Genomic DNA, 19,338 nt, shown 5'->3' with positions numbered 1-19,338 from the left:
TTTAAATGTATACATTATCTGGAACTTACTATTTCAAACAAGCATTGTTGGAAACTAAATCCATTATTTTAAATGTGGACTATTTAAACATGTAGAAAACAAAATTATGGACATAAACTATGATTTTAAAAATATTAACAATTTGCTAAATTTGTTTCAATGGGCAAGAGATCAATCCTACTTTTCATTATTCTTTTTAATATCATATTTTTCCCCAACATAATGTAATGAGAAAAGAAGAGTATCAGATGTACAAATAAGCACCATTGGTAAAAACATACATGCTTCTTTGGCCAACATAATTTGTAACTTTCTTACTGAACCTACTTACCTACTATATTTTTTCCCTCACTATTAGCATCTGATGGTTGATACAGTCAGTAATTCTTCTGAAGAATTAGATTAAGAGAGAACAATTTACTTATTCAGGAATAAGTGCATTTTTACAGCACATATTTTTCACAATCCAGCTGCAACTTCCAAAGATCAGGTTCTCATTGCTCCATAGCACAGTTTAAATAGCCTACTTATATCATATCCTCACTCCACACCAACCGCTTCAGTCTATTATTTTAGTTTTCTAAATGTAGATCTAGTTTTCAACTGAATTCTTTATTTTGAGGATCACAATCACACACAAAATAACATCCAAACTCCTCAACATGGAAGACTGGTGTCTTCACAATTAGATCATGGACTACACCATGACCCAGGCCCCTGTGGCTGGTGAGACTTCTGGGCCCTGGGTACCACTCTAAACATGGTCTCTACTATCTCAGATCCTGCCCTGAGTGTCCTTTGCAGCACGTTGAGATATTAGCCATTTTCAATGTCCAATTCAAGTGCCATTGCTGGTAAGAAGACTTCTGTAGTTCTTATCGGAAGAATTGTCACTCTATGTCCCAGTAATATAGTACTAATTTGGTTTCTTATTTTAATATATCATTTATAAATCATACCATAGTTTGCATAATAGTTAATTTTATGCCTGCTTCTATTATTTACAAATCCCTTTAGTTTGGGCTGTGAGACATTAAATCCCCAAAACATCACCCAATTATCTATATGTTAAAGGCTTGTTGAATTGTATTCAATCTATTAGTTCAGAGTTATTTGCTATTCTTGTTTAAGGACAATGTATATATTAAAGAGCAACTAAAAGCTCCCATTACTGTTTGCCAACCCAGTTGTCTTTTGATTTCTCTGTCAATTTGCAAGTATCAAATATCTAAGTCACAGAACCCAGAGACACACCAAATACTCCATGGTAGTTTTAGGATGAACTCTAACAGCTATTGGCTATTTCTGGTGCAAGTCAGAAAAAAAATTGCTTTTAGTGTGAAATTTTTGATGCTGAAGAAAGTTTATTGTATTGAAGAGACACTGGCCCTTTATGAAAAAGGAGGTCAAGTTTACAGTTTTGATACTTATTTACTTTCTTATTTTTAATTTTTGGAAAACAATTTTCTTAGACTTTCATTTGTGGTATTGAGTATTTCTGCGTGTTTTAATCTTTCTACATAACGTAATTAAACACCTCAGTAGGTATCTAGTGAACTGATAAAATAATGAGCTGAGTCATTTGTACAGAAATATAGTAGCTTCCATAACGTGAATGATAACTATTTAAAAATGATGATTGTCGAAATTTTACTAGTGTCAAATTTCACTTTAAATTTTGCAAAGCACCTGCTGTTCTAGCCTTAACATAAAAATTTAGAAACTAACTCCAATGCCTAATTTTTAAATGAATAAATCCCACTGAATATTAAGTGACACGGACAATCACCCTGAAAAGTATTCAGCCAAAGTTTCAATAGAATTAGGAAACTGACATGAAAATGTGCTCTCAGTGCTTGGCCCATGAGCAGTTTATGATTTAAGACATGCATACTGTTTAACTCTTTCCTTCAAAGGTAGAAAAGTACATAAAGCCCCTGGCTGACCTATTATACAGGCACAGAATTATCAAAAACAATCAAAGTCAATTTAGTATATTATGAATACAGCCTAATGACTAAACACAATTGCAAATATTGTGACTTTAGTTTTTAATTCAATTTTCAATAAGTAGAAATATTTCTCAATTTTATTTAGTATCTAATTACATTAAGACCAACGCATACATTAAAGTGCATTTATATGATTAATATTTAATGATCATTATTTTACTTAATGATTAATATTTTCTGTTATTTGAATTTCTGTAATCTATGTTTTAAAAATAACTGTTTCCAAACACATTTTATGGAAAGATTTCATTTTTCCATTTCCTTTATTTTTATATTTACCTTGTCAAATACATACAATTCTATTTTTATTTCTATTAGAATTCAGGGTTTATTCTTTTCCTAAGCATATAATTCTTATAATTATAATGGAAAAAAGTGAGAAGTATCCCATAAGTACTATAAACCTATGAAACTATTAATGTTCTTTATATTACCAAGGAGTTTTAGTTTTAAAAAGCCATTCTTAAGCAATCAGTGAATGTATATCATCAGCCAAAAGTTATGCTAGGTTTCCTTCACTTATTATCACATTTAACCTCACAATTCTCCCAAATTGTGGGTAATACTATCCCCTTTGTTGCAGAAAAGTAAATATAGGCTCAGGGAAATTTTAAAACTGCCTTAAGATTCAGTCTGGTGAATGAGAGGCTGAGTTAAGAATCCAAATCTGCTTTATACCAGAGCCCATGATTTGAAGTCTTACCATTTTTCTTTAGGTCAGGGACCTCTAGAAATTAGACAGAAATTTCCAAAATGGTCTTTTACCCCACTCCCCATAAATAAGATAATGAATAGCAACACTGACCCGTAATTCTAGAATATCAATCTTGATACTTGTCAAAGTAAATAGTAGCTTCTCACAAAAATGTTGTGACCTCCCTAGTCTAAATGCTTATGCTATATGTTGATTCCTAAATCTAGATCGCTTTTTAAAAATAGTATTGAAGCATCAGGTTGTTCGGGTATGATTCTCACATTGAAATTTACAAAATACAACCAAATATTGTGACCCAGTTTTTCTGGAGCCAAGAGAAGTAAACTGCCATTTATTAGGTAATGATTATATGGCAAACACTACAATTTCAAATTTCAAATTCTTTTATCTGATTTATTCTTTTTTATCAACTCTGCTGTATTGATGAGGAAGTCAACATATGGTGGGTCACTTACCCAAATTTCGGTGATGAGCTGGGCGCAGTGGCTCACACCTGTAATCCCAGCACTTTGGGAGGCTGAGGCAGATGGATCAGGAGTTTGAGGCCAGCCTGACCAACATGTGAAACCCCATCTCTACTAAAAATACAAAAAAAAAAAAAAAAAAATAGCTGGGCATGGTGGCACATTGGGAGGCTGAGGCAGGAGAATCCCTTAAACCCAGGAGGTGGTTGCATGAGCCGAGATCGCCTCAACTGCTCTCCAGCCTGGGTGACAGAGTGAGACTCTGTCTCAAAAAAAAAAAAAAAAAAAAAAAAAAAAAAAAAAAAAAATCAGTGATGGTACTGTGGCCAAATCTGTTGGGTTCCAAAGTTATTCTACATGGGGCACAGTCAGGACTGGAATGGATAGTCTACCTGCTTCCAAATATTCTTCCCTGGGAAGCGGCTGTGAGTCTTACTGAATCGATTTATTCATTGCATTCTATGTGTCAAATGCAATTTAGGCCTGAGTGATGGTCATATATGGTCTTTGGACCCATGAAGCTCTGAGTCAACTATACCAGCAGATATTCTTAAACTAATAAAAAAAAAAGTGATGGCATCACATGCCATTTTGAACTTTTGCATTAAAGTCATTAACTTACATCAGTATTACGATTTATACTTTTAAGCAGAGTTTTGCCATTTTCTGATACACAGTAGCTAGTGATAAAATTATGAAGTTACTATTGTATGGTCCAATGACATAAAAACCTAAGTGCCTGCTTGGGCTACTTATACTCTGCAGTATACCCTGGTTTATTGTGAGGATTAAATAAAAAATCCTCACAAACCTCAATTTAATATAGATTAATTATAAAAGTAATCTACCCATGTTACATAATGTTAAATCTGTAGTTTCAAAGTGTATGCTATTTCTTAAAACAAAAACAAAGATTATCCCCACTCCAAACAATAACAGCAATGGTGAAGGTCGTGGGTGGACAGAGGTAGTCCCACCCATCCCCAGGGGGCTCAGCCACCAGCGGCCAGGTCTGTCAACTGCTCCCACCTGCCCTGTTTTCTCTCAAGAAAAAGATTTTCATTTTAAGATAGGCATCAGTGCAATAAAGGAGCTTGATACAAAAATCATTATGTTCTATATATGTTTTTGTAGGTTGTAGATTAATTATGGCCAATTAATACTTTAAAATATTTATGTTACAAATAACACTGAAGTGAGATTCAAAATTGTGCCCTCTATTGAAGCCAAGAAAGTAAATGTCTTTAAAATAAACATAATGGTGTTTTTTTGGTACAATAAACAGCATACCTACACTTCAGAGGACAAATCATGTGATATAATAACCAGGAGGGAAAGTAAAAGGAGACATTAATTTGGATATGGAAGCAAAATGGAAATGCTGAAATTCAGAGTAATATAGAGCAAAACAGAGGTTTGTCTGAAACATTTAAAATATTAAGAAGTATGACTTAAAAACTCAAACATTTTACTACACAATGAATCCTTTTCTTAAGGAAAAAAGGAAAATAATAAAAGTGGTATTTGGATGAGATAATTTTCCTTTAAACTTATTCCTCAGAATGATGTAAATTTTCCAGCTGGAAGCTCATCTTTCTATACATGCATGCATCTATACAAATGGTAAAACAGTTACTCTGTCAGTTCGCTGGGATAGGAAAGGTGGATATAAATATAAGCTAGAGTCTGGTTAAAACAAAACAAAACAAAACAAACAAAAGACAAAAGAAGCACTGCACTGTTGGCCAGAAATTCCTTTTAAGTCAGACTTAAGTCCACAGAAAGCTGGACCTAAGCAGTGAAGGATGTAGGGGAACAGAGAGAGACTGCTTGGCCAAGTTTGCTATTCTCGTTTGTCTGTGTCAGTACGGCTACGTAAAGTTCACAACTATTTGCACATAGCTATAAATATAGCATGAATAATACACATATGTATTTAATTGTGTTATTTACTATTTATAATTTGATGTTTAAAATAATTTTAAATACTTATTCCATAAACTCAGTATTTGAAAATTAAAAAAAAAAAAGTCATTTTAAATAACAGCATTTACCAAGTCTGAGTGATGCTTTACAAGGTACCCGATGAATGTAAAATTATAGCTTTTAGTCTTCATTTCTAATAGACTGTTATAGGGAAAATGTACTAAAATGTTGTGCTTATTACATTTATGAATTTCAGACAGTTTCTATAGACTGAGAACAATGAAATGTTTTTATACATTATTTGGTGAAAGTTTTCCAGTAAGTGTTCATATCCTGCACAAATTTTATTAAAGAACATCAATTTTACATAACAACTGTAACCATTAATAAATCATCAGTCACCACTTTTCCTGCATGTCTGACAGATGGAGAACACTGTGCTTAGTGTTGAAGATACCAAAGGGAACTCAAGTGAGGGGAAAAGAGGAGAGCAAACTGATCAAAAGGGAATGCCCATGATGCTTTCAGGAAACCAGGGTGAGAACATGCTGGCTGGAGGATGGGTCTGGTTTCCAGCAGAGATGATAGGAGTTAAAAGGCATAGGTGAGTTGTTCCCATCCCTGGCCTGGGCCTTACTCCATAGCTATAGAAACATAGTCTCTAGAAACAAAGGCCAGAGCATCCTTTTAACATTTCTATCATAAGTATTCTCAATAAACGTTTGCAATTTATTTGCTTTAATGTAACTTGGCAGTAAAGACTCTGGCCTTTGGAGGTCTGATTCTAATCCCAGTTCTACCACTTACCGGTTATTTATCAGGTACACGTTACCTACCTCTCTGTAACTCAGATTGCTCATCAGTAACATGGGGAGAGTGGTATCAACCACTAAGAGGATTAAATGAGTGAATATTTCTAAAACACGTAGCCTAGAATAAATATTTATAAAGCACAAGATCTATTTAAAGTGTTTATAACATAATACATTGGAATATGAGACTATTGAAATTAAAACATTTTGAAGATTCTAATAAATGAATAATTTAGTGCTCATTTGAAAAATATTTTATCATCATGTTTAAATTTAACATATAATTTATATCTTAGTTTTTATCCCATTTATATATATATTTGCCAGAAAAATGTTTTGTAATACCTTAATTTTATGTGGAGCTGAATTTAAATAATTAGGCCTAATTTGTATGTGTTGTTGGATGGGTATGTGTATTGACCTGATTTATAAAATAAAGTATTTATTAAACTGGGTTTTGCACTTCCAGGTAGAGTCACATTTAAGATAATCCTTTGAAATATTTTAAAATATTTTGAAAGTAAATTAAGCAAGATAAATGTATGTACGTCATTAAAAATATTTAAAATGCTTTAAATATTTTGAGTTATTTAAAATATAATCCCTGAGGCTCACTCAAATATATAACTTTTATTTCTCTTATTTAAATGAAAGATGGACACTGCTGTACACTGAAGTAGCATCTATAATACAATATCCCAAGGAATTGACTGTGATAATACATTTCTACTTTGTCATTTCTAAAAGCAAATGTAATGATTATGAAACCACAAATCGAGAAATATGGACTAACAGTAAGTAAATACCTTAGTTTCAGATTTTTTTTTTTTTTAAATGGAAACACTCTAGAGGCTCCTCTGCACTGGCTTGGAGAAAGGCTTCTTAAAAAATAAATAAAAAACAAAAATTATTTTTTCTTAAGGCTAAGAACTTCCCATTCCAGAACTGGAAGATTAGGCAATTTAGAACAATCATCCTGCCAAGGGCAAATGGAAAAGCTGGGCAGAATAAAGAGTTCTTCCTGAAGCCAGTGGAGAACTAAATACTTAGCAAAACCTACCAGACCAACAGCTGGAAAAGTCCAAATTAGAGTTTAATCTGGCATTCTGAGCATTTTTCCCTGAGTAGATTTCCTATTGGAATAGCATGCTGAGAAGCTGAATAGCACTTTTTGACATTTCATGGAAAAAATGGAGCAAACTTTAGAGTCTGGGTATACAAAGGCGGGTGACCTCCCCATATGTGTTTGTGGCCCCATGGGGCTGCATTCAAGGTGCACAGCTGATCTGAGGCTACACAAATACAATGGAGCAGAAACAACAACAGGTTCAGAATCACAGTCTCCTAATGATGGAATAATCAGACCTAGATATAAATCTATATTCAAAGGCTATAGGACAAAATCGGAAATTTCAGCAGAGGATTAGAAACCTAAACTGACCCAGCAAAATTGAAAAGAACCAAAAACAGATTTTTTGAACTGCAAAATGTAATAACTGAAATTAAAGACTTCGTTGACTGGATTTAACAGATTAGAAACAACTTAAGAGAAAAGAGTGAATCTAAAGACAGATCAAATGAAAAGAAGTACAAATAGAAAATGCATAAGAGGTAAAGAATATAGCACATATTAAGTTGAAGTTTCAAAAGATGAAAAAGGATAGAATGGAACAGAAAAACAATAGTTAGAAAATAGCTGATGGCCTTCTAAAGTTGATGACAGACAATAAAACAAAGAATTCCCAAGTAGCAGCACTACAGTGAAAGGAAGTAAAAATGACAATCATAAAGGCAGCCAGAGGAAACAGACAGATTCCATGTAAAAAAGAATTATGACAATTGTGAATGTTTGATGCATGTTTAATATTCTTATCTTTGCACAATTCTGAAGGCAGTTAAACATCTTTAATATGCTGAATGAAAAGAACTGCCTACTTAGAATTCCATACACATAATTAGTGCCCTATATAGTATACAGCTGTGACTTATTAAGATCTAATACTTATTGATGCTTTTATCACTTTTACAGACAATGCATTAACTATTCCCTCACCATGTCTACTGTTTTGCTGTATCTTAATTCTGTGTGTTTTAAATCTGAAAAGTTCTTCCTCTTCTTCTTCTTTTTCTTCTTCTTCTTCTTCTTCTTCTTCTTCTTCTTCTTCTTCTTCTTCTTCTTCTTCTAATACTCATTATCCATTTAGCCACATTCCCACATTTGCCATTTTCTTGTTTTTTATTGCTTCCTTCACCTTTCATTGTAAATCTTTTTCCTCTGCCTGAAGAATACTCTTTAATATTTCTTTTGGTGAATTTCTACTGGTGGTAATTTTTTCAGCTTTCATTTCATTAAGAATCTGCATTTTTAAAGAATGAGGTTATAGGCCGGGCACAGTGGCTCATGCCTGTAATCCCAGCACTTTGGGAGGCCGAGGCAGGTGGATCACCTGAGGTCAGGAGTTCAAGACCAACCTGGCCAACATGGTGAAACCCCATCTCTACAAAAATACAAAAATTAGCTGGGCATGATGGCAGATGCCTTTAATCCCAGCTACTCGGGAGGCTGGGTCAGAAGAATCGCTTAAACCCGGGAGGCAGAGGTTGCAGTGAGCTATCATGCCATTGCACTCCAGCCTAGGTGACACAGCGAGACTGTCTCAAATAATAATAATAACAATAAGGTTATAAAATGGTAAAAGCACAAATAAGTACTAGATCTTGATAAGGCAAGGAGGCATACCATAATTTATAGGGTAATTTTTTATATGTAGCAGTGGAATGAACAGGAGACAAAATGTTCATAAAATACATAAATACCTGAACAACAGAATTAACAAAGCTGACCTAGGAAACAGGTGCATAATTCTTCATGAAAAAGTTACAGAATACAAGCATGTGGAAAATTTATAAACAATGACTTTACTCTGAGCTATAAAGAAAGTTTCATTATAAAACATTGACATCACATGAATTACAAATTCTGACAATTCAATTAAACTATAATTCAACAAGAAAAACTATTAATAAATAAAATGTCTCCATATGTTGCAAATTAAGAAACAAAATTCCAAGATGGGTGAGGTGGTACACACTTATGGTCCCAGCTACTCAAAGGCCAAGGTCAAAGGAGGTCACAATAGAATGGGGCTGTCAGTAGAGACTCTGCAGTGTTAAGAAGATAATCAAATTATATTATGGGAGACTTCTGGCTCTGTCAAGATAGACTAGCCCCATTTCTCCCGGATTCTCCCTCTTACTAGTAAAAACCCTTGACATAATACAACAAACAACCATAAAAAACACTGAAAGGCCAGGCACGGTGGCTCACGCCTGTAATCCCAGCACTTTGGGAGGTCAAGGTGGGCAGATCATGAAGTCAGGAGATCGAGACCATCCTGGCTAACATGGTGAAACCTCGTTTCTACTAAAAATACAAAAAATTAGCCGGGCGTGGTGGCGGGCGCCTGTAATCCCAGCTACTTGGGAGGCTGAGGCAGGAGAATGGCGTGAACCTGGGAGGCAGAGCTTGCAGTGAGCCAAGATCGCACTGCTGCCCTCCAGCCTGGGCGACAGAGCAAGACTCTGTCTCAAAATAAATAAATAAATAAATAAAAACTCTGAAAGTTGGAAAGAAGACGGGGGCTGCCAAGGACTTCAGGATTTGAGGAACGACACCCCAGTCTGTTCCATGGTTTCCTTATTGCCTCCCATAAATCCCAGACTCACCAACAGGCACCAACCATAAACACTCCAAGAAAACCCAACGCACAGGAAAAGGATGACCTAACAGCAGAAAACCTTTCTGGCTATGTGCACCCTACTCCAGGTAAACAACTACCTACCTCTGATCTGAATGGGCCCAGCAGGAGCTGTCCTCTTCACCCACTCTCCAGGCATGAAAGCAGGCAGCACTCCTGACCCCTGTTTGGTGGTATCTGGTCCATTTCTGCACCTCCTGTGCTGAGAAGTGGTCTAAGTCCTGGTCATATGTTCTTTTGTGCGGGATTCCATGCGTAGGCATCAGCCCTCCTATTAGCCCCCCGGTGGTGGTGAGACATACACACACACACACACACACACACACACACACACACGCACGCACAGATATAGTATGTACACACACACAATGAGTACATATACATCCCTGTAAAGATGAACCAGTGGACAGGGGCCAGATGGCATTAATTTGCTACTGAGTGGATGATTGGTGTCCCTGGGGAACAGTCCTATATCGAGACCCAGTGTTGGCCTCTGTTCCAGAAAGCTTAGACATTCAGAGGTGGTAGTAGCTAACAAGCCTGGGAAAGCAGGTGTCCATGCTATTGGGTGCATATGTCACTCCATTGCTCTATCCTGGCCACTCCCTCCATATGTCTGTGTGGGGTTTCTGGTGGAGCTGATGATGAAAGATGGCCAATGCCAGTCACCTGGAAAAAATTACCTACTTGGTTCTTCAGAGCCTCTTTTAAAGTACATGTTTTCTGCTTAGTGTTAACTATGTGATTGAAAAGTCTTCACACTGTGCACACATGCCCATGTATCCATCCAAAGGCCTCTGCCTCAGACCTCTTTGTCTCCAGTCTTTTTGTTTTCCCTTCCAGGCCCCTGGCTGCAGCCACACCATTGGCCGCTGTCTAAGAATTATACATATTCTCCCCTCTCCACTGTCTTTCAGATCTCCCTCTAAAATAGGGCAGTCACTGTCAACTTTTGGCTTCACCCACTGACAGAATCCATAAATCAAGCTTGGGATTTTTCCTCATGTGAGCTTGGGGAAGGGAAATGGTATGATTGCTGTGGGTAATTTGGGAGTTTGGTCTGTCAGCGAATGTAGCTTACTTGGGCCCTCTGGACCTGCTTGGACCCAGTCTTGAATGGACTGCTGTTAGGTCAGTGGACTCTGCGTAACAGGCAGTTCTCTGTAGTTACTTGGCGCCCCATAGTTAAGCATTCCATCTGCCTGCAGTTCTTGCATTACTATGTCTACCTTTCCTCCCATCAATCCTGGCCAATAGAGAAAACCCACCAATTAGGTGTTTAGTGATGCTGGTGCTGCTTAGACAACAAGTGTGTCGCTGATAGTGCCATGAATGGTGTGTCCTTGAGTCCTCTTGGACATAATGCGCTGTTGGGTTTTTTTAACCTCATAATTTACCAGCTCCAGCATTCCCAATTCCGTCAGCTTCTCTATTCCTTCTTCTACCACCTGCAGCTTAGGCATTTCTCATTTACTGTGTTGCCCATCACTTTTTCTAGCAGTAAGTTTTCCCAAAGTCTTCAATCTTGTTAAAGCCCTCAGTTTCTCATTCCTTTTCAAAGTATCTGTTTCACTTAACAGTAGTCAGCCAATTTTGCTGTCCTTGGTGGCACCCTTGTCCCCTTCTTAGGCCTAAGTCATCACACCTTCATACACAGGCCACTTAGAAGGGTACCCTCTTTGCCCACGGGATGGGCAGTGAATGAGTCACAGAGCCCCATCTCACTGCCTGTATTCTCAGACCACTTCTGGCTCCTGGCATCACTTGGGTTAGCTTGGATCCTCTGAGAAACTGTCACAAAAATAGGATTAGACATGTAAGAGATGTGTTATAGTTTAAAATGTCTTTGAGAGAAAAAGGGAAGGAAGAGAGGAGAGGCTGGGAGATCACCTGGATAATAATGCAGGAGAGCAGGGAGGAAGGAAGGCCTTAGACTCCAGTTAGCTTTGAGAAGCAACTGGCTGTGAAGGAGCGGCCCTCCAGCCATAGCGGCCACAGGAAATTCTCACAGAACCAGGAAAGACAGGCAGCAGGCCTCTGCTGTGCTCAGTCTAGAAGCACGAACACAGCACAAACACAGTGGAATCAGAGTGCAGCAGTGGACCCACTGGTCAGTGACTCCTTACAGCAGAAGGTCGGAGAGCCACATTTTCATAGCTGTCGTACCTTCATTCTGTGCCATTACCAGCCGCACCTATATTGGGTGTTGTAGTCTTCAATTAACTTTTACCACAGGACAAGACAGTACTCAGATACGCCACAGAGGATCTCCCCATCTCTGTTGTGTAATGGCAACCCAATTTCCCCTTGATGGTTAGGATCAATCACTCCAGCCAGTACAGTAACTTATTTTGTGCCAGCTGGTTCAAAAACATAAGGTGGCAGTCCTGGCTTATAGTTTGTTAGAAGCATTCCTCCCTTGGGAAGTATGACTTCCAAACTAGCAGAGTCCAAAATTACAGAGACAGGAAGCAAATGTTTTGCTAGTGGATATCCAGGGTAGTAGTGAGAATCTATTCCCATCAACACCCCTCCAACCCACACACAATTCTGAGACCCATGAATCTTAATCATGGAAGCAACGGCACCATATATTAGAGTCATATTGGAAGCGACAGTTCTAGGGGCTTCCACTATGCCCTCCTTACAATATTCACAAAAACACCATTGGCCATAGAATCAAAGAGGGTGACTTGGCAAATTGCTATTAGTTGCTGATTCAGAGCAAAAAATCACACCCAGGAGGAAATTACACTAGCTCAACTAAGTGATGTCACCCAGCTGGCACCATAAGCATCCTCAGCAGCCCCTTCCACCATTCTGTTATTCCAGATGCTACAAGGTAATGGAGAACATGGTAAGACCAATTAATTACTTGAGTATGAGCCCACTGCCACATGTCATTAACCATGAGTTCCCTGGTCAGTAGCACTGCTGTGAGGAATATGACAGCAATGAATTTATTTAGTAAGTCTACAGATGGTGGTTTTGGCAGAAACACTGTAGTCAGGGAAAGAAAATTTGTATCAAATTTCAATATGAACACAGCATTGCCCCTCTCATGATGAACTAGATCCAATGTAATCAATCTGGTACCAGGTGACTGGCTGTCTCCCTGGTCAATGTTGCCATACTGGGGGCTCCTTGGTGGACTCTGCTGTTAGAAAACTGGACACTCAGAATGAGTTGTAGCTAGATTATGCCTTGGTAATCATGCATACCTTCCATCTTTGTTTTCATGGCCACTTTGTTCATGAGCCTATTGGCAAGGAAGAAAGAGGCTGGCCAATGCCCACAGGAGATATGTTGTCCACTAACTAAGGTTATTTGCTGAGTTTCTCATTAGTGTGCATTCCTACATGCTGTGTGCTTGTTTGGAAATATCTAGTTACATACACTTTTCTCACAACACTGTCACCAAATTTCCAATCTTATTCCTTCTATGCTTCTGATCAGTGGGCCAAATTGTTGACTTATTGCTTAAAAATCTGTGCAGGTCCATACTTCTAGTCATCTCTCATTCTCAACAAGGTGGAGAGACTGGTGTACTTCTTGGAGCCTCATCTATTGGCATTTCTCTTCCCCACTCTCCTTCAGGACCACCTCTGTGGGTAGGGCTATTTGTGGCTGCTGCCAACATACGTGTACACCACTCTATAAGTGATGCTCAGGTATCATAAAGAACTTCCCATGAGGTCACAGGTGCAGGCTGAAGTGGCAACTTCATGGCAACAGAAGCCATGAAGGTCTGAGCCACTTGTTTGTGCAACTTACCACTCCCTTGGGACCTGCTTGAGTCCAATCTTGTACACACTGGTATATCATTCCCAATGGATAAGAGTGCTGCTATGCATACCCAATTCCATGGCTCAGTGGGTTAGACAACACCTATGTAGCTCGGATTACATAGTAACTTTTTGGCTCAAACTGGAACCAGCACCAATCCAAAAGCTGTTTCTCAAAAGGAGAATAGTTATCTACAGAGAATAGCATGGCTTTCTCTAACATCCTAAAGGTTCACACTGTGATCCTCACCTCTCAGAACCTGTCCAAGAGTCCACACAACACCTTTATCTGCCATGACACTCTGAGCATGCTTGTACCCCTCGGTCACATTTTCCAAGTGGAGAGCACCTTTCACAGTGGCCTGGAATGGTTGCAGAGCCAGTTTCTGCTCTGAGCCTCATTCAAAATTGGCAGGCTTCCCAGTGACATAAGAAATGAGCAAGAGCAGCAGTCCCAATGGAAATAAACGTTGACTCCCAAATCAAGAGGGTCCTCCTCATTTTAGGCATTGAGCCTCTTTCTTGATTAAAGAAGCCAGATAAATGTGTCCATAATCATGGAAGGATATGAACATGCCCTGGATCACAGGAAGATGAACTGGATGAAGAAAGAAAGAGAGATGCACCTCTGCATCTTTTGTCACCATGCTTGATCAGGATGATACAACACAACACAACCCAGCAAAAGAGAACTGTACGGCCCCTGAAAAATCCAAATCTGGCCGATGACAGCCTGTGAGTGTCTTAGGCCTCTGACTTCTCAGATAAAGTGAATTGAAATATAGTGCAGCTTCCAGAAAGGGGAATAAAAGGAATAAGGAAGACAACCACACAGGACAGAACCAGGGACCAACCAACAAACTAAAACCAAGTTGATAGCAGGAAGGTCCCACTGTATCTTGTCCACCTGGATAAGCACTGAGGTGAGTTTTGCTTTCCTCCATTCTCTGCATGGGAGTTTTAAATTAGTTACTCTATTCTTTCTCATGTTTATGAGGTGGGGGCAGATAAACTGTCTAGACCATATGAGCCCTGGACCTGATGCAAGTTTCTACATCTCATCCATGACTCAACATGCATCAGTGAGATGCAGTAACTGGATGAGAGTTTGAAGTTGTATTACATGTGGAGGAGAATGGGGACATTAAATGTACATGTTAATGTGAAGGGTGTGTATCAACGCACACAAGTTAAAGAGATGATTTGTATAAGAAAAAGACATTGGCCCATTCAACACTCATTCAAAGTTCATGTCCCCTTTTAAATTCTTTTCTCTAATAATGAGAATTTAAAAATGAAGGCATCAATTTCTAGTCTGCCTTATAGTATCAGGTAACCCTGTGACATTATTCTGTTCAATATAATGTAAAAGTCCTGTAGAGGGTTTTTCATTTTTATGTTTTTATCTGAATGAAAGGCAATTAAGAGCCTGAAGGCATAAAAGCACCTGCAACCATGAGGACAAAAGCTGCACTAAGGACTGGGGGCAAGACTACAAGTGGTCCGAGATCAGGAGAATGCTGCAGAACCACTGCATCAGCTAAGGGGAACCACTGAATCAGGACCCTCAGGATCTTGCCACAAAACCAAATTGTAACTGACACACATCTTCACCATTACCAGCTATGTAAACGTGGGAAAGTATTTAATTATTGTGACTCATTTCCTTCATGTACTAATTAGAGTAACAATAACTCACAAACTCAGGCAAATTAAATATGAAAATCTATGTGATGGGTTTCAAACAAAACCTTTCACATAATAAACACTCAATAACTAACTAGCATCAGCAACAGCAACATTATTACAGGAGGAAAGTTAAACCTCACTAGTACTAAAAAAAATGAAAATTAATAGAGGAAGAAACTATTTCCATATATCACATTAAATGAATGACTTAAAAATGATACTGAAGAACATGCAATAAAATATGTATTCTGATATATCATTGGTGGTACTAGAAATTGGTATACTCCTTATAAAATACACTTGGCAAATGATCCAAAAGATTAGAAATACCTAAACCTAGCAATTCTACGTCTGGGTATTTAGCAAAAAAAAACAAAACAAAACAAAACAAAAAAACGCCAAAACTTTAAAATACCACAAAATCTAAAGTAAGAAGATGTCAACTGTAATGCAACACATAATGGTGAAAATTTGGAAGCAATAAAAATGTCCAACAATTAGAACAGCTTAACCATATAATATGGTTTGGCTCTATGTCCCACTTAAATCTCACCTTGAATTTAATATTCCCCACATGTTATGGGAGGGACCCAGTATGAGGTAGCTGAATAATGGGGGCGAGTTTTTCCTGTGATGTTCTTGTGATAATGAATACGTCTCACAAGATCTGATGGTTTTATAAGGGAAGTTCTGCTGCACATGCTCTCGTCTGCCACCATGTAAGATGTGACTTTGCTCCTCATTTGCCTTCTGCCATAGTTGTGAGGACTTCCCTGACATGTGGAACTGTGAGTCAATTAAACCTCTTTCCTTTATAAATTACCCAGTCTCTGGCATGTCTTTATTAGCAGTGTGAGAACAGACTAATACAGTAAATTGGTACTGGGAGTGGGGCACTGCTGAAAAGATACCTGAAAATGTGGAGGCGACTTTGGAACTGGGGAACAGGCAGAGGTTGGAACAGTTTGGAGGGCTCAGAAGAAGACAAGAAATGTGGGAAAGCTTGGAACTTTCTAGAGACTTATTGAATAGTTTTGCCCCAAATTCTAATAGTGATATGGACAGTGAAGTCCAGGTTGAGGTGGTCTCAGATGGAAATGTGGAACTTGTTGGAAACTGGAGTAAAAGTCACTCTTGCTATGCAAAGAGACTGGTGGCATTTTGCCCTGCCTTAGAGATCTGTGGAACTTTGAACTTGAGAGAGATGATTTAGGGTACCCAGTGGAAGAAACTTCTAAGCAGAAAAGTGTTGAAGAGGAAGCAGATCATAAACGTTTGGAAAATTTGCAGCCTCATGATGGGATAGAAAAGAAAACCAATTTTCTGGGGAGAAATTCAAGCCAGCTGCAGAAATTTTCATAAGTAATGAGGAGCCAAATATTAATCACCAATCGGAAAATGTCTCCAGAGCATGTCAGACACCTTCACAGCAGCCCCTCCCATCACAGGCCTGGAGGCCTAGAAGGAAAAAATGGTTTTGTGGGCAAGGCCTAGGACCCCCTGCTCTGTGCAACCTAGGGCCATGGTGCCTTGCACATTTCAACTGCTTCAGCTCCAGCTATGGCTAAACAGGGCCAATGTACACCTCAGGTCATTGCTTCAGAGGGAAGAAGCCCAAACCTTGTCAATTTACACGTGGTATTGGGCCTGTGGGTACACAGAGATCAAGAACTAAGGTTTGGGAACCTCCACCTAGATTTCAGAGGATGTATGGAAATGCCTGGATGTCCAGGCAGAGGTATGCTGCAGGGGTAGAGTTCTCATGGAGAACCTCTGCTAAGGCAGTGTGGAAGGGAAATGTGGGGTGGGAGGCCCCCACACAGAGTCCCCACTGGGGTACTGCCTAGTGGAGCTGTGAGAAGAGGGCCACCGTCCTCCCAACCCCAGAATGGCAGATCCACCAAGTTTGCACCACGCACCTGAAAAAGCCACAGAATGCCAGCCTGTGAAAGCAGCCAGAAGGAGAGCTGTACCCTGCAAAGCCACGGGGTGGAGCTGCCCAAGGCTGTGGGAACCCACCTCTTGCATCAGCATGACCTGGATGTGAGACATGGAGTCAAAGGAGATCATTTCAGAGCTTTAAGATTTTGCTGCCCTGCTGGATTTTGGACTTGCATGGGGCCTGCAGCCCCTTCGTTTTGGCCAATTTCTCTTATTAGGAATGGGCGTATTTACCCAAAGCTTGTACCCATAGTATCTAGGAAGTAACTAACTTGCTTTTGATTTTACAGGCTCATAGGCAGAAGGGACTTGACTTGTCTCAGATGAGACTTTGGACTGTGGACTTTTGAGTTAATGCTGAAATGAATTAAGACTTTGGGAGACTGTTGGGAAGGTATGATTGGTTTTGAAATGTGAGGACATGAGATTTGGGAGGGGTCACGGGTGGAATGATATGGTAGGGCTGTGTCCCCACCCAAATCTCACCTTGAATTGTAATAATCCCCACATATCAAGGGTGGGGCCAGGTGAAGATAACTGAATCATGGAGGCAGTTTCCCCCATACTGTTCTCCTGATAGTAAGCCTCACAAGATCTGATGGTTTTATAAATGGGAGTTCCCCTGCTCATGCTCTCTTGCCTGCCACCATGCAAGATGTGACTTTACTCCTCATTTGCCTTCCGCCATGACTGGGAGGCTTCCTCAGCCATGTGGAAATGTGAGTCAATTAAACCTGTCCTTTATAAATTACCCAGTCTTGGGCATGTCTTTATTAGCAGTGTGAGAACAGACTAATAAACCATATTATAGGTTTTTTTTGCTGAAATGTATGAAATATTGTAGTCACTGAAATTATGTTAATGACGTAAATAGTATAGAAATATATATATATAAAATACTATTAAGGAAAATACTACATATGGTACCTATAGCATGAATAAAAAATTCACACAAAAGTAGGAAATCTACCAAGATGTTAACATTGCTGACATCTGGGTTATGAAACTATAAGTGGTATTTTCCCCTTACTTCTAACCCTCTACTTTACAAATTTCCTGTAATTAATACTGTATCAATTAGAATATTTTTAGCTGCAAGTAACAGAAAACCTAACTTGCTTAAGCAAAAGAAACTTTCTTATTTGACAGAACTAAGAAGTCTAGGACAGGCTAGGGTTCAGGTACAAATAAGGACAGTAACTCAACACCATCATCAATGCCCCAGTTCTTTTCCTATCTTCACTGTGTGTCCTCATTGTGGGCTTCATCCTCAAACTGGTTCACCTCATGGTCACAACAAGGCAGTGGCCAGAAAAGCTATGTGTTGACTGGCTAAAAAGAATCATTCTCTGGAGTAAACAAACTTGGGGCTTTGTTAGGAAGAAGGGGAGAAGTGAATTGATATTGGAGAGATAAGCAATGTCTTCTCTACTTTGCTACTATTTTAATTTTTCAAAGTATATTTATTGCTTCCAAGCTTGTGAATGCAATTCATTTCACTGCAGAAAATTTGGAAAACACAGGGCATTAAAAAAAAAAAAAAAAAAAAACTCACACATGATCCCATCACATGAAACAACCATTGTTAACATTTTGGTGCATTTGGTTTAAAAATCCATACAATATGGGTAACAACTGTACACTTGTGTATATAATCTTAATTAATTTGTAAATGTGATTTTAATGGCACAATAACATTCAATCAAATGGAAACAGGATAATTTATTCAACCAATTATATTGTCACTCATTTATATTATTTTCCTTTTTATTATTATATATAATACAGAAATTAATACCATTGGATGCAATATTTCACTTTATTTCTGATTTACTTCTGTAGTAAAATTTCCATTGACCAAAATTTCCATTGGACCAAACATGTTAAGGCTCTTTTACCATATTGCCAAATAAACACATCTTACATATTTATAATAAGAATAATTCAAATTAATAAAATAAAAACTGGGAATTATATTTGCCCTGCTAACTTCACAGACTGGTATAATTATCAGATTATATAATTGCTAAAAAAGTGTTTCGTGAAAATTTAAGCATTATATAAAAGTAAGATACTATTTTGATGCAAATAAATAAAAAACATTTGAAACTGCTTTATGACAATAATCTCTCGGGAATTCATTTATAATTTTTATTGTACACATTGTCATCACTTTAAACAACTTTCAACATTTCACATCCTACCTGTTAATAGAAGCAACTTTTGTCTAAATTAC

The 19,338-nt window shown here is 38.3% G+C and overlaps 1 protein-coding gene across 4 annotated transcripts in view; it reads left to right on the top strand.

Annotated features, from left to right (window-relative positions):
* VWC2 (von Willebrand factor C domain containing 2) overlaps positions 1-19,338 on the top strand; it is a 222,362-nt gene that overhangs the window by 151,641 nt on the left and 51,383 nt on the right. For 2 of the 4 annotated variants that reach the window (XR_010585665.1, XR_275411.4), the window contains exon 5: positions 5,543-6,506. The gene's annotated coding sequence lies outside the window, so the exon portion shown is untranslated. Of the gene's footprint in view, positions 1-5,542; positions 6,507-6,583; positions 6,837-19,338 lie in introns of those variants that run through there. The other 2 variants (XR_010585668.2, XR_010585667.2) reach the window with 2 other exon arrangements.

Source organism: Macaca fascicularis, chromosome 3 (assembly GCF_037993035.2).
Source record: "Macaca fascicularis isolate 582-1 chromosome 3, T2T-MFA8v1.1".
In the NCBI taxonomy this organism is placed as follows: domain Eukaryota; kingdom Metazoa; phylum Chordata; class Mammalia; order Primates; family Cercopithecidae; genus Macaca; species Macaca fascicularis.
The sequence above is the reverse complement of the archived record's forward strand: the minus strand, read 5'-3'. Positions and strand labels throughout refer to the sequence as shown.